This window comes from Rhagoletis zephyria, unplaced genomic scaffold (genome assembly GCF_001687245.7).
Source record: "Rhagoletis zephyria isolate East Lansing unplaced genomic scaffold, Rhagoletis_zephyria_1.1 Rzeph_scaffold_00365, whole genome shotgun sequence".
NCBI lineage: Eukaryota > Metazoa > Arthropoda > Insecta > Diptera > Tephritidae > Rhagoletis > Rhagoletis zephyria.
Window position 1 is genome coordinate 196818 of NW_016157449.1, and position 14655 is coordinate 211472.

The following is a 14655-nucleotide window of genomic DNA, read 5'->3' on the forward strand; positions in this document are numbered from 1 at the left end:
TTGTTTTCAAATAACGTGATATTTTTCGGTAGTTTTCGGATACGAATATTATATTAAATATTAAAATTTTACCAAAATTGGAAAATACAAGGGTTCACAAGCACGAAATGGCAATACCGCTCAACAATATTTGTATATTTGTCACTGACATTTGTCATCAAGTGGCAAATCAGATATTTGGTCATTTGCGTAATTTTTATTTGGCTTATGTAGCAGCATTGCGTTCACACGATTTGGCCACCAGGGTTGTTTTTCATTTGCCACAAGAAGGCAAATATTTGGCTTTTCTCATAAATGACAAATGTAATTTAGCGTTCACATGATTTGTCTATGAATTTGACAAATTTTTAGCCAAATGTACAAATTGTGTGATCCCAGCTTTATACGTTGTACCAAAAATTGTTTTCAACAGGGGATATTTTAAATCTGGTACTTGTTGCGGGAATTCATTTGCATTTTTAGTGCCTTATCTTCTTTCAATTCCAAAAACTCTAACTCTTCTTTGCTTTCCTTAAAATGGAGTATTTCAAATATTGTAAATTCATCCTTAATTATGTTACAGTAAAAGGGTGCTTTTAAATTATGTCCAATATTTTTTTCTAGCCATGGAAAATGATGAAATATTCTTTTTTTGAGATCATGAATAAAAAGACTTCAAAAACTTAAAATAATTTGCGACAAATCAAAAACATTCTTATTCTCTCCTTGTAGAAACAAATTCAAGTTTTGCAAATGTTCCATCATATCGGTAAAGAACATTTAGTCAGAAAGCCTATTTTCAATCTCCAATTGCGGGTAATGTTGCGATCTCAATTTGGGTATGTGTAAACTATAAATAGAATAAAATAAAAAACAACACAACGAAAAAGAATGTCCAGCAAAGAAATATGTATTTTAAAAAGTAAAAAGAGCCAAAAAGTTCTAAGCAAAGATAAAGTAAAAAGAGCCGCCCTCTGCTAAGCAAAGAGCCGCATTTGACTTAAAGAGCCGCGTTTGCCCACCGTTGCAATACATCTTTACTGTAATGTTTTCGGACGGTACCAAGCAAGTAATACTTCTATATTGGCAGTAAGCTAATAGCAGTGTGTAAGAATTCCGTAATCAAAGCGAGACAGTCTAGTACCGTTTTTGTCAATGTATTGCGTACTTGAGTGCAGTTTTTGTATATGAGTTGTGTACATGTTTATTTATAAACGTATGTGTTCCTTTTATTTCGTACGTGTTTATTGATATATCAGTACTGTAGTGTTTTCGGACGGTACTAGCTCTTACTGCCAATATAGGAGTATTACATATATGATAAAACCATATAAATCAAGTTTCAAATTGTATACAAAATTAAGCAAAATTTAACGAATTTTCATCAAAATTTTAAACATTTTACTAAAATTTTTAAAAAAATTTCTAGTATGCAGTTATATATAGCTAAGAAATCGCATTGATTTTTATTAATTTTTTTGCTGACAGCTCTAGGCATTTATCTCCATACAATGTATGAGCGAAATCAAAACAAAACAATAATAAATAAAACAAAGGTTGGAAATAAAACAAATTTTGCCTTATTTCCCATTGCTTATTTATACTATTTGTAAAAAAAAAAAAACAGTTTACTGACAGAAGGAAAAAGAACTTTGTTTATTCCAAAAATACAATTAAACCAAGGCACATTGAACAGGTAATATCAGTATAGCAGCTGATTTGATTTTTTTCAAATTATTTGTTCTCGAAAATGTCAAATATTTTACATTTCTTCTCACAAAAATTCTAAATTGTTAAAATCTATTTGCATGTGAAACATTTTCCATACAAAAACCAGCGATTAAATACCAGCTTTTGGAAAGCTCGCCCAACTCAGCAGCACAACCGCTGATTACTGGGCCTGGCACAGGATGATGGATCAATGCTTCGAGAAGCGAACCAATTTACTAAGAAAGAAAGTTGCAACAATTTTCATTTTTTCAATTTAAATTTTTTACCTTTTTCGTATTTCGCATGGCACGCTTTTATGTAGAAGAAAAAAATCAGAACAGTTTTTGGCACCTTCGATACCACAAGCAACAACAAAATACAGGCAAATGTTGTTTTTGCTCAAATGCTCTAAACCTGTTTGATAGGCCTTGAATTAAACAAAAAATGTGATATAATTCATATGAAGAAAGCAATATTCACAAAATATTTTTACTTATGAAAAGTCTAACAAAATATAGGAAAAGCATCGTCTTTAAAAACTGCTCCGCATATTGGACATAGCGCTTTTGTATGAATTTTTTCTGCATGCTTTTTAATATGTTAAAAACATTGCTGGAAAACCTTAAAATGTTTGCATGGAACCATGTCGCAATAAACAGATGAAGTAATAAAACGGCTTTCTCGCTTTATCTTTTGACATTCGGCTGCCTTATAGTCACATTTTATAGGCAAATTTTCAAATAAAGCAGTGGAACCTGGTAAATTCCACTATGGGTGGGATGCATGCAATAACACCATACACAATAATTCCCATTACTTGGACATTAAAAAGCAGTTTCAGAAGTGAACTAGTGTTATTTTATCAGTTTTCCTTTTTCTAAAAGGTTATAATGCCACCAGTACATAATTGCGAAAAGAGGGGAGGGGCGAGGGACGCGAGCGCGACGTCGAACGCGGCGCGCAAATGCGGACCGCCGCGACGACGGGCACTTTCAAAATTGTATACTTACAAATCCGTCCATTTAACTTGTTCATGAACTACTTTTTGTCATATGCGCACTATTTTGCTTTATTACTCAAATTGTTAAGTATAAAAGTTGGTCGTATTGCTCAACGAGAAATGAAATAAAGGAAATTTGTGTTATTTCACATTCAATTGGGAAATAACACAAATTTGCGTTATTGCCGTTTGTGTTATTTCAGAATGGCATGCCTTAAAACGAACTAGTAAGAAACTGACAGCTTTTTTGCGTAATTTTTTACGAAAACAATTCTGTGTCGGAGGCGAGATAAAAGATGTAAATCGATGCGTGTTTGCAGGGAATAATAATGTTCATTTAAACATATACAGTGACGAACAAAAGTATTGGCACAGTGAATTTTTCGCAATATATGCAAAGTTTTTTATTCTAATTTATTTTCGATAATTTTTTATAAAAACATAGTTCATTGTACACCAGACAACGTAATAATAAAATCTCTAAACTTTGTGCTAACGCAGGAAAATTCATTAAGTTTGCACACTAATTTGCACCTTTTTTCTGGTGTAGAATGAACAATATTTTTATAAAAAATTATCGAAAATAAATTAGAATAAAAAACTTTGCATATATTGCGAAAAAATCACTCTGCAATACTTCTGTTCGGCACTGTACGTACATTTTTATCCCCTGCTTTATATAAACTAGCAAAACAGAATCTTTGTTGTCCCTTATCGAGAAACTTGGGTCCGGTTTAGTTATTTATACAATGATTTTTGGTTGTTATGTCCAAAGGCATATCCCGAATCCAAAAACTTGAACATACATACACATGTAATCAAAGGATTAAACTTTTATTTAAAACAAATGTTTCAAATTTTCGACCACTAGCTTATTAATAAATTCGGTTTACACTATGCACTTGTTTGCAAATTTCGATGTGGGTTCTGCTCCAAAACTCTGTGGATAGCGTAGCCGGAGTTATATGTACAAGAAATGTTGCATACCTTTGACATGTGCAAGCCCCTCTTCTCCGGCAACACAGAACGGAGAATTATACTTACTAAGGGTTATAATGCCTAAGCGCGGTCGAAGGCAGAACGAAGCGCAAAAGGTGGTGGACCTAACAAAGTGCATGTCTTCAATGGCTTGGAAGAAGCTGTTATTGCATTAACTGGATTGAGAACCAGTTCTTCAGACATAAATATGAGGAGGGTTCAACAATTCAACCAGCAGCTTACATAGAAGCGCCCATGGTTACTATGCCCGACAGCTCCGCATATCTTTGTGAAATCATTCCCATAGCGCGCCCTTACTCCGCTGCTATAATTGCAAATGCAATAGAATCCATCCTTTCCTTCAAACTATGTAAAATCAAACAATTTTACTATAAATAAGCACATGATAAGTGTTTCTTTAATTCCTTTCCACTTTGTTTCCCTCCATACAGCTGACTTCGAAAAACAACTGATAGCTAGCAATGCTGGACATTTTTCCGCAAGGATTGCAGCATGTCGACTTTTTTGTTTTTCGTAACGTAGCTACGAATTACGAATTACGAAAATTCGGGTTCTAGAATAAGGGTGTTAAATTTGTTTGGATAAATCGAGTAAAAGGTCTGACAGTTTAAGAAATAGCAATTGCTTAGTTTTTATTCATAAGGCCCAATAAAGGCAAAAAAAGATTTCGTACTTGACCATTGTAGACAATATTTATTTTTCCATTTACAAAGTTGTTTAACTTTTTTCTTAACTACACCTATGCCCTTTTTAAATAACACATGGGTCGCTTCAATATAAATTAAATCCGCCACTGGAGTGATTTAACAGTTGCTCGAATTTTTTCATTTATAAATAAACACTTACACAATACATACACAAAAACAGTCTAGTACTGTCTCGTTTTGATTTCGAAATTTTTACACATTGAGAAGATAGCTTACTGCCAATATAGAAGTATTACATATGTACATATGTATATGACCCAGGCTGTTTAAAAATGCGCGAAAAAATCGAGAGCTCTAGTTCCAAGAATAATTTTTTTTTATCTTTTATAACACAGGTCAACTATTTAAAAAGTATTTGCTGGCGGGATATCGTTAGTAGTTTGTTATTATGTGTGCATTTTTTAATGTTTTTCCCACTTCTAGTTTTGAATTAAACGTCAGTTTTATCCATTGATTGTAATCAGTACATTTGTGGGCGCATTTTGAAATCTTATTGGTACTTTTCTATACATAAATTTTAAAGGCATACATACATATCGGTCATTTACTTCCAATAGTGTCGTACTACTACACTACTACTACTTCTTCTACTACTACTACTACTACTACTACTACTACTTCTACTACTACTACTACTACTAACTCAAAAAAGACAAACTCGATAAAAACGCCTTTAAAGCTTTAAATTTTCATATACTCCCATGGTAAAAGTGAGTTTCACCTGAAAAAACATTCCCCCGTAAATTTTTCAGCCGCCCATAGTAAAACCATGGAAACCACAAGTGAAAGGGAACCGGTTCGAGGAAAATGAAACTCATGATAAGGCTGATTTTGTTCTAGTGATATACTGGTAACCGATAGAGCAATGACATTTTTACACAACATAGAAGAAGAGGTATTGACAATTTCTGCACACTTAGCTCAATATTTGCATTTTTTTGATTATGACAATATTGAAGTAAATGAGCGATATTATTTGATCTTTGTTAAATTGACTTAACTTTTACTTTACTTTAAAACTCGAAAATTTAATTACTGTAATTTTGCATTAAGTTAAATATAAAAACATTAATAAAAATATTTAAAGTATTATTTTTACATGGGAATAAACTAATGGAAGAGCTTAAATTATTGCAAACTAGTAATTTTAATGTTAAGGTCCTATCTCATTTTCTTTACAATCCTGCTTTGTACAAAACTCGGTTGATTACTCGCTAAAAACATAACAGAATTTTAAAATAACAAATGCAGCTTTTAATTAATTACAGTCATCAATTAAAAACAACGTTTTCAACGAATTCGCAATTTAAAAATAGAAAATTTCGTTACGCTTTATAATAAAATATTCGTCTATCCATCGCAAATAATATTCATTTAACTTTAGTGCAAAAGTTATTTTCTTGAGCTTTAAAATTTAAAAAAACCCGCTAAAACCCCTGTTTCCTGCTAGTTTTTACGATGAGTGAAACCCCTCGCAAATTAGTTTTCAAACCGTTTTTCTATATTATTATATCTATATAGTTTTTACAACGAGTCACCTTACTTTTTATCCTAACTGTAGTATTTATTATATTTATTTTAAAGCTTGTGAAACCCCTCGCAAATTAGTTTTCAAACCGTTTTTCTATATTATTATATCTATTAATTACAGTAATCAATTAAAAACAACGTTTTCAACGAATTCGCAAATTAAGAATAGAAAATTTCGATACTTTTTTAGTAAAATTTTCCTGTATCCAGCGCAAATAATATTCATTGAACTTTAGTGCAAAAGTTATTTGCTTGAGCTTTAAAATTCGCAAAAACCACTAAACCCCTGTTTTTACGATGAGTCACCATACTTTTTATCCTAACTGTAACATTTATTATATTAATTTTAAAGCCTGTGAAACCCCTCGCAAATTAGTTTTCAAACCGTTTTTCTATATTGTGTATGTCAGAAGATATGTCAGCAGATATGGCAGTTAGAACTTTAAAAAATGAGGAACCAAAATGTTTTCAAAGTGATATTTGCTTAGTAACTTTATTGGTTTGCAAAAAACTCAAAAAGTACGGAAATAGTTTTTGAACAGAACTTAATTTCCAACACACTGACGCAAGTTTCATCTTATTCCCATGGTAGAAGCCGGAAATATAGCGAGGGGTAATAACCCCAATTATAAACATATTCATGTCACAGTACAAAAGTTAATTAATTTTGACATTGTGAAGTGGGCGAAAGCTAGAAACAGGAACAAGACCGAACATTTTCTGTTTGCTATGCCTTCGTATAGGAAAGTTATACATACATACTTCCTATAATGGGCGCATTTTGTTGTAAGGGTTAGCGAAAACAAAGGACTTTCCAACCTTCTTCTTGGTTTCTGGCCTTCTTGATGTTAAATGAAGCAATTATTTTACGGCGACATGGACATTCTTATCATAACGACTATCACTCCTGGACCAACCGAGCTGTGAGCTGAAACCTCCATGTTCAGTTCACTATATTTCCGGCTTCTACCATGGGAATAAGATGAAACTTGCGTCAGTTGCGAACTTTTGCAAACCAAAAAAGTTATTAAGAAAATATCACTTTGAAAACATTTTGTTTCCTCATTTTTTAAAGTTCTAACTGCCATATCTTCCCACATACACAATATAGAAAAACGGTTTAAATACTTCTTTGCGATGATTTTCACGAGCTTTAAAATGAATATAATGAATACTACACTCAGGATAAAAAGTATGGTGACTCATCGTAAAAACTAGCAAAAAACATGGGTTTTAGCGGTTTTTGCAAATTTTAAAGCTGAAGCAAATAACTTTTGCATTAAAGTTAAATGAATATTAGTATTTGCGATGGATAGATGAAGATTTTACTTCAAAGATTTTTACTGTAGGATGATTTTTAACTTAGTTTGAAAAGTTATCCTACGAAAAGTTAAGGATAATCGAGATATCTTTCCAATCCTTCCATAGACGATTTTCATTTTTAGCTCGAATCGTTTGGTTATGATGACAGAATGAGAATTTGGAGAAAAATTTGATGGGCAAGGACTTTTGGGTTAAACCTGATCCAAGCCCACCGTGTATGCCTGTGATCACGTGAAACAAGAAAAAAAAATTACGAGCTTTTCGGTCAGCAAACATTCAGATGATGGATTCAAAATTAACGGTACGAGCAAGAGATGATCCAATGTCAATGTTCCGAGACTATTTGGTCGTGTTGGCTCATGGTAGAACATAAAAAATTCTTAATTTGTGCTAATAGACTGAATTAACTTCAGCAACAGTCACTGGAATAGTGTAGAAAATTCGGAGTGATACGCATTTATTAGGGAATAGTGCGTCCATCTTCACTTGTCTAAGAGTTTGATCATTGGCAAATGTTGTGATCCTAGAATTGCTTATTGTAGTTATTTAAATGTATAATTTATTCAATCAAAGCGATAAGGCATCGTACGTTTCACAGAAGGATGCTGCTTGCTGTTGCAGAGTTTCTTAATAATAATATTTAACTAGGGCTCCGAATCTCATGCACTAAAAAATCGAGAATATGCGCATATAATATGCATTCAAAATTAAAAAATATGCGCTATAAACAAGTAAAATATGCAATTAAAAATATTTTCTTAATATTTTATTTCCGGTACAAAAATAAATAACAAATGTATTTTAACAAGAAAATAAAGAGAACAATTATCTTCAAAATACAATACATATTTATGCATAAAATTAGTTTATAATTTAGCTGACAGTCACAATCATGTGGATATAGAAACATTGACAGTTTAATAGTGGTTCAGATGAATGTTTGGTTGATTTAAGGCGTAACAAGCTATTAGTAAGGGGCTATTGGGAAATGCAGCAAATCAAAGCATTAGTCTCTTTAATTTCTAAACTATAATTGATGGAAATGTGCAATATGCACAAACGCGTTTAGATGCCGAATTGGAACGTAGTTGCACAAATTGGCCTTTTCCAGCTATTATAGTTTAGAAGTAAAAGAGACTGATGCTTTGGTTTGCTGCATTTCCCAATAGTTACCCCCTTTGCCTTGCCATTTTGATTCTACAATTCGTACAACCTACAGCCATTTGGCGGCTTTAATGAATTTCAGTACGTCATACAGAGAGAGGTAGCTTCACTCTACAACATTCTGCAGGAATGGCCTGCAGAGTGTCTTCAGCCTCATCCTTGCAAAAGCTGGACACTCGCACAGGAAGTGTAGACTGTCTCTCTTGAGCCAGAGTCATCCCAACTACTACACCAACGGACTGCCGGGTAATCCTGTACTATCGTGTACGGTTTCACCTCTGCTTAGCCTTCGAGTGATAAATTTCGGTAATTGTTGATTTTACCTCCCTGAGCGAAGCGAAGAGATAGAGGCCAGCTCTCACCTACAGTCTTCCACTAGTTGAGATCTCACAGAGGTAGAAGAGAGTACCGCAAAGGCCGCTTGGCTATCCGAGAAGATATTCATATGAATATTTAAGAAAAAATTACAGGGATTTTTTTTGGCAAGGGATTTATTTCGCACTAAATTTAAATGGTTGTAAATCAAAAAAAGCAAAAATTTGCAAAAATCACAAGCATTTATTTTAAAATATACTAAAATATGCGTAATAAGTATGCAAAAACAGATATTTTTTGCAAAATATGCAAAATCATGCATTTACTGCACAATATGCAAAAATATGCACTAACGATTGAATGCCATTTTAAAGGAAATTTTATGATTCGTTAAGATAACATAACGATTTAGATTTGAACATGCCCAATAGAAACATGCATTTACATAAGATTCCGAGCCCTAATAATGACCCTTACGGTTGCTCTCCTTCCGACCATCCGCACGAGGGGCGCAGTCCGCATGACCTACGGACCTCTTTTTCCTCAAATTTTGTGCCGAGTCATGAAAGGTTTAGGTATTTCCAAAAAAAAAAAAAAACAGATTTTTTATTCAAGTTTCTTGAGGGCATCAAAATAAGTAAGGCGTTCGTCTTGTGCCTCTCCAGAATTCGAATCCATGGATTATTGAAGTAATTTGTCACTGAGTTTTCGTGTTCTTTGAACACATTTGAAGAACCAGCATTTCCAGCTACCGTTTTGCATTCCTGTAGAATCAGCGACCACTGATTTCTCAAATCTTTAAGATCTTCAAATAAACACTTTATGTTGGCAGCCTCCACATCAATCGTAGCATATTTGACTTGTAAATTTTGACTCCGCTAATCAATTGGGATCAGAATTTTGAGCCAAATAGAGGCCATCAAAATACATTCAACCGATTCCATGTGCGTATGAAAACCCTTTACAAATGATCTTGTCTTGGCAGTCATTCTAGCAGCAGCTAGCAGATCTACTAGTTAGGGAAATACTACACAATTAGCAGTAAATATTTTGTTGTAATATCGACTACTTTTCAAGACTAACGTATGCGGAATGTAATAAGAACTAATACAGTAAAAAGAATAGGCTGTACTTTCGGATCTAACAAATATTGTTTTCCACTCACATATATATTGTCGAAATTTCCAAGAAAATTTTTTTATAGAAAATACTATTGTCCATAACGATTGGCCTGTTTAAGTTTTCAGGCGTAGTGCGGAGGGCTTTTTAAAAATGTTTTTTTGGGACTATATTGCCAGTTTGAGTTATTATATTTTTAGCCATTTAGACGATAAACAGTTCAGAGTTATATTGAGGTGTCTTTTTACGGGTCCCTAATGAAAAATATTTGCCTAATCCGTTGGACAAAACTGAAATGAATGTAGTGCAAGCAAATTTTAGGAAAGCGCTCATAGCCGCTTTGAATTTTCCTTTTCAACGTTCAAAAAAATCTTGGGCAGTGGTCGGCACACATTTCACTATATCCGTGGCTCTTTCATAGTCTCTAATGTTTTTTTGCTTACTTTGTACTTTATTGTCATTATACACTGTGATTTTGCAGAGATTAAGTAATTTATGATTCTTGTTACGGTCTCATTTCGCTGCTATGTGAAACATGTTTTTTCGCATTCGTGGGTTTTCCTCCTACTGTTTCCCTATTATATAAAGCCGACATTTCCTTGGTAAATAAAGTTTTTTTAAGCCCCAAAGAGAAAAATGAAAAAGCACGTAACTTTTCGTGACATTGAGCTTCGGCACACAAAATTGACAAGCAAATTTTCAGAGTTCGTTCGCTTCCAAGGAAATTATTTCAGCATTATAATATTCAACGAGATAATTTTTAGTGGAATGCTTGTTAAGACTGCACGGTAGATTTTGGTATACTTAGTTTGGCTCCTGTGTTTACCAGAATTTTTTAAAGTCTGCTTCGAAATAGTCCGCATTTGATTCCGCATACGTTATAAAGCAGCTGTTATGTAGCTGTTAGACGTGGCAAGTGCAAGTCCTTTTCACAAGTCTGTCAAACTCAAGAATTTCCAAAAGAGGTTGCAGGAGCAGTTACACCTTGCATGTAAAGTGGCTTTCGAAAGCAGTTTTTGTTTCTGAAAATCAAAAAATCAAACTTTCTGATACTACTTTTTGTCTGTTTACACCGTGAATGCAGACAAGTCCACTTTCAACTGTGTTACCAGCCATTTTTGTGCTTCTAACAAAATTTATCACCTAAAAAATTTACTAGACCTGCTAAAATGTGCACAAAACAGTCACAAAATGTCTAATACATTAATACTTAAAGATTTCATATCAGTAGAATAAATTAATTACACGTATTTTTCATATTTTGTTCAAGATTTTTATAATTTTATACAAATTCGCGAAAAACGCGACACACGGCAACACTCGATTGGTTTGAGAGCACTTGCAGCAAAAATTAAAATTGCTAGTGCAGCACGAACAAGTTGAAATTATTTCTCTGGCTGTTTACACGGGAAAGTAGACTTTCGATTTCGCATTTTGCAGCAAAATGCGTACAAAAAGCGCTTGAATTTATACGTGGCAGGTGCAGTTAAACGTGCAAGTCCTTATCAAAAGTCTGTTAAACTCAAGAGTTTGCAAAAGAAATTACAGGAGCAGTTTGTGTTTCTGAAAGATGAAATTTCTGTTACCGCTTTTTGTCTGTTCACACAGCGAATGAATTTCTGGCAATCTTTCTTGATACTAATCTGCAACCGTGAGCCATAAACACCCAGATAGCTCGTGGCCTTAACCGAAACCGCCCCTGTGAGAGAACAATTCCAGTAGCGTTGGACCTGTCCAAGGCGTTTGACATTGTCAGTCACTCAACGCTAATAGATTACATAGAGGCCTCCTCCCTCCCACAAGGACTTAAACGGTGGTCGGCGAATTGTCTGAGTGGTCGACACTCGTCAGTAATCTTTAGAGACAAATCGAGCAAGCCGAGAAAAATAAAACAGGGGGTTCCACAGGGTGCTGTCCTTTCCCCGTTACTGTTTAACTTTTACATTTCAAAGCTCCCTCAACCACCAGAGGGAGTCTCTAGTCTCTTATGCCGACGATTGCTCGATCATGGCGTCCACACTTTTTACCACCTGGACGAAAGAGGTCAGACTCCAACTGGGAATTCACGTCGATAATACACCAATTCCGACGGTGAACAACCCGAAGATACTCGGTGTATCATTCGATAGTCTGCTCTCCTTCTAACCGCCACAGATGTGCCACCCAAACAAACAACTCCTTGCAGAAGAGCCTTCGCCCAGGCAAGTCAGAAGGCATCTTTACGAACTGACACACGAAGTCCAGAGGTTCATCAAACAACCTCTGGACCCCGACAGCTTATCGGCAGGCCTTGAACGGCATTCACAGAGAGGCAGTCTCGAGTTATGTAGACTCCCGACCTGTGAATGCCTCTGGGCGACTCGGACCACAATAGCCCAACTGCGCTCTGCTTACTGCAGCAGATTGAACTCATACCTTAGCAGATTAAACGTAGATGTTCTCAATGAATGGCCGGCATGCGGAGAGCAGGGTTGTTGCGAATATTATTCCAAAATAAAAGCCCTTTCCGGATAATAAACGAACGGCCTGTCCAAATTAAACAAATTTCGTATCATATGAAAGAGGACTGAAATAGCTTTTAAACAGAAACAACGAACGACCTCTATTTACACTTTTTTATAATTTAATACTAAAGAAATGCATATATCTGACACAACGTTTGTTCTATGGTAATTAATTAACATTTATTGTTGAAATATTTTTCAATATGTGGCTTCCCTCGTTTGGACATTTCAGTGTTAAAGCTATTTAAGTCGTCTTTCATTTGATACCAAACTTGTTTAATTTGGATAAGCGGTTTGTTTATTATCCGGAAAAGACTTTTATTTTTGAATAATATTCGCAACAACCCTGGCGGAGAGTTTCCCCATGACTCACGGCATCTCTTCGCACGGTGCAGCGAACAAAGGTGGCGCCGTCAGTGGTACCGCTACCTTGGTTTTGCCGATTTTGACAGTTGTGGTAACTTGTAAATAAAGCTTTGTTTACAAATCAGCGAAAGGGAAATTTGAATTATAAGTGAAAAATCAGTTTAAATTGTGTTAATTTGCAATTTGTGAGCGATTTTTGAGTTGAAGACTTCGTAAAAACTAATACAATGAAGTGCTGTGTGTTAAAGTGCGACAGCCGCCAAGATGCAAGAAGCGTAGATGCATTTGTAGCGCTGGGACGAATCGCTGCATTTTGTGTACATAGGGCACGGCAAAGCCGCTCCCGGAATGTTTCTCTATTATTATATAACAGCATTTCCTCACAATGATTTTGTTTCTGCTCCACGCAGCCTCCATTAGCAAGTTAACTAATCAATCCCGCAGAGATGCTGCCGCGGTTTTCTGCACCAGCCTTAATTGCAAAGCAATAAAGTGCACTTAAACGTTTGCTGACGCAGGCTCAATTGCAAAGCAATGGAGTACACTAAAATGTTCACTGTTTTCTAATAGATTAGGAGAAAAATGCAATATTTTCGCATTTAGCAAAATTAAAACACGTTTTTCGCAGTAAAGTGAACTGCTTTGGCAGTTTCAACTCGTTCTTCTTTTCGCTCTATTCTTTGTTTACTTGTGGTACATAAATGTCTTCGTATGCCCTCTTAATCCCATCACGCTAACGCTCCTGTCCCTATGGACAGACCCCGTCGAAGCTGCACGCTTCCTAGGCCGCCGTTAGTAGAGCTTGACCACAACGATTGAGGGACTAACCGATCTGGGCGGGGTTGTTGTAGCCTCTACAACAACAACCTCTCAGACAACGCCTTGAACGGCATTGACAGGGAGTCAGTCTCCGGTCATATAGACTCCCGACTTGTGAATGCCGTTCTGGGTACAGCACAAACAGAAGTAGACGAGACAGAGCTTTGTCTGCCTCGGGAGATTCGGACCACAATAGCCCAACTTCGCTCTGGCTACTGCAGCAGGTTAAACTCGTATCTGAGCAGAATAAATACAGATGTGCCCGGCATGATTCAAAACAACTCTTCGCATGCCCACTAAACCCCACCCTGCTAATGGCTCTGCCCTTATGGACAGACCCCATCGAGGCTGCACGCTTCCTTAGTCTTCCGTTAGTAGAGCCGCTACCCCAACTCTGACGCGCACCAAAACGTCCCGTCATCCCCTGAGGAGGAATAATAGGCTTCAGTTTCCGAGCTGTCTATCACTTCTCTACATGGAGGGACAAGTGCAATATTTCCACTAAGACTATGAGCATTGTACTAGTAATTGAAATAAGAAATACAAATTTTAGGTTTATTGAACACAACTTCCAGAAAATACGAGCACCGAGAGCGTAATCACAAAACTGATTATTAGAAATAGGCCACCAGCAAAACTAGTAAAAACTTGGAACTTACGCCATTGTGGCATTTTTCGATGGTTAAGATTCGGAGCGCAATTTTCATTTTGTCTGGAAATATATCTCATCGTCATAAAAAAATCGACTTTTCAAGTCAATTATTCATCAATACTATCATTTTACTAATTTTATTTCGACCAAATCTTAAATTAGCATTGGTAAATAACAAACAAAATAAATAAATAAATAAAAAGAAAGAAATGATCCGTGTCATAGGGTTTGTTGAGAAAAATTTTAAAAATACATATTTATGTATACGGGGTGTCCTTCTAAAATGGAGAGAAATGTTTGAAAACCGCAAAAATTTGACCTACTAAATCGGGGATGCTCTATATTTTGGTGGTATTACCGACTTCCGGTTTCGACCGGAAGTGGGTTAAACTGACCGGAAGTGCATTTTTTCAAATGAGATATACATTCATATATGTATATATATATATATATATATATATATATATA

General features: G+C 35.3%; 1 protein-coding gene across 2 annotated transcripts in view; it reads right to left on the bottom strand.

Annotated features, from left to right (window-relative positions):
• Window positions 1–14655, bottom strand: part of unc-5 (netrin receptor unc-5) — a 234282-nt gene that overhangs the window by 169182 nt on the left and 50445 nt on the right. The window lies entirely within an intron of this gene.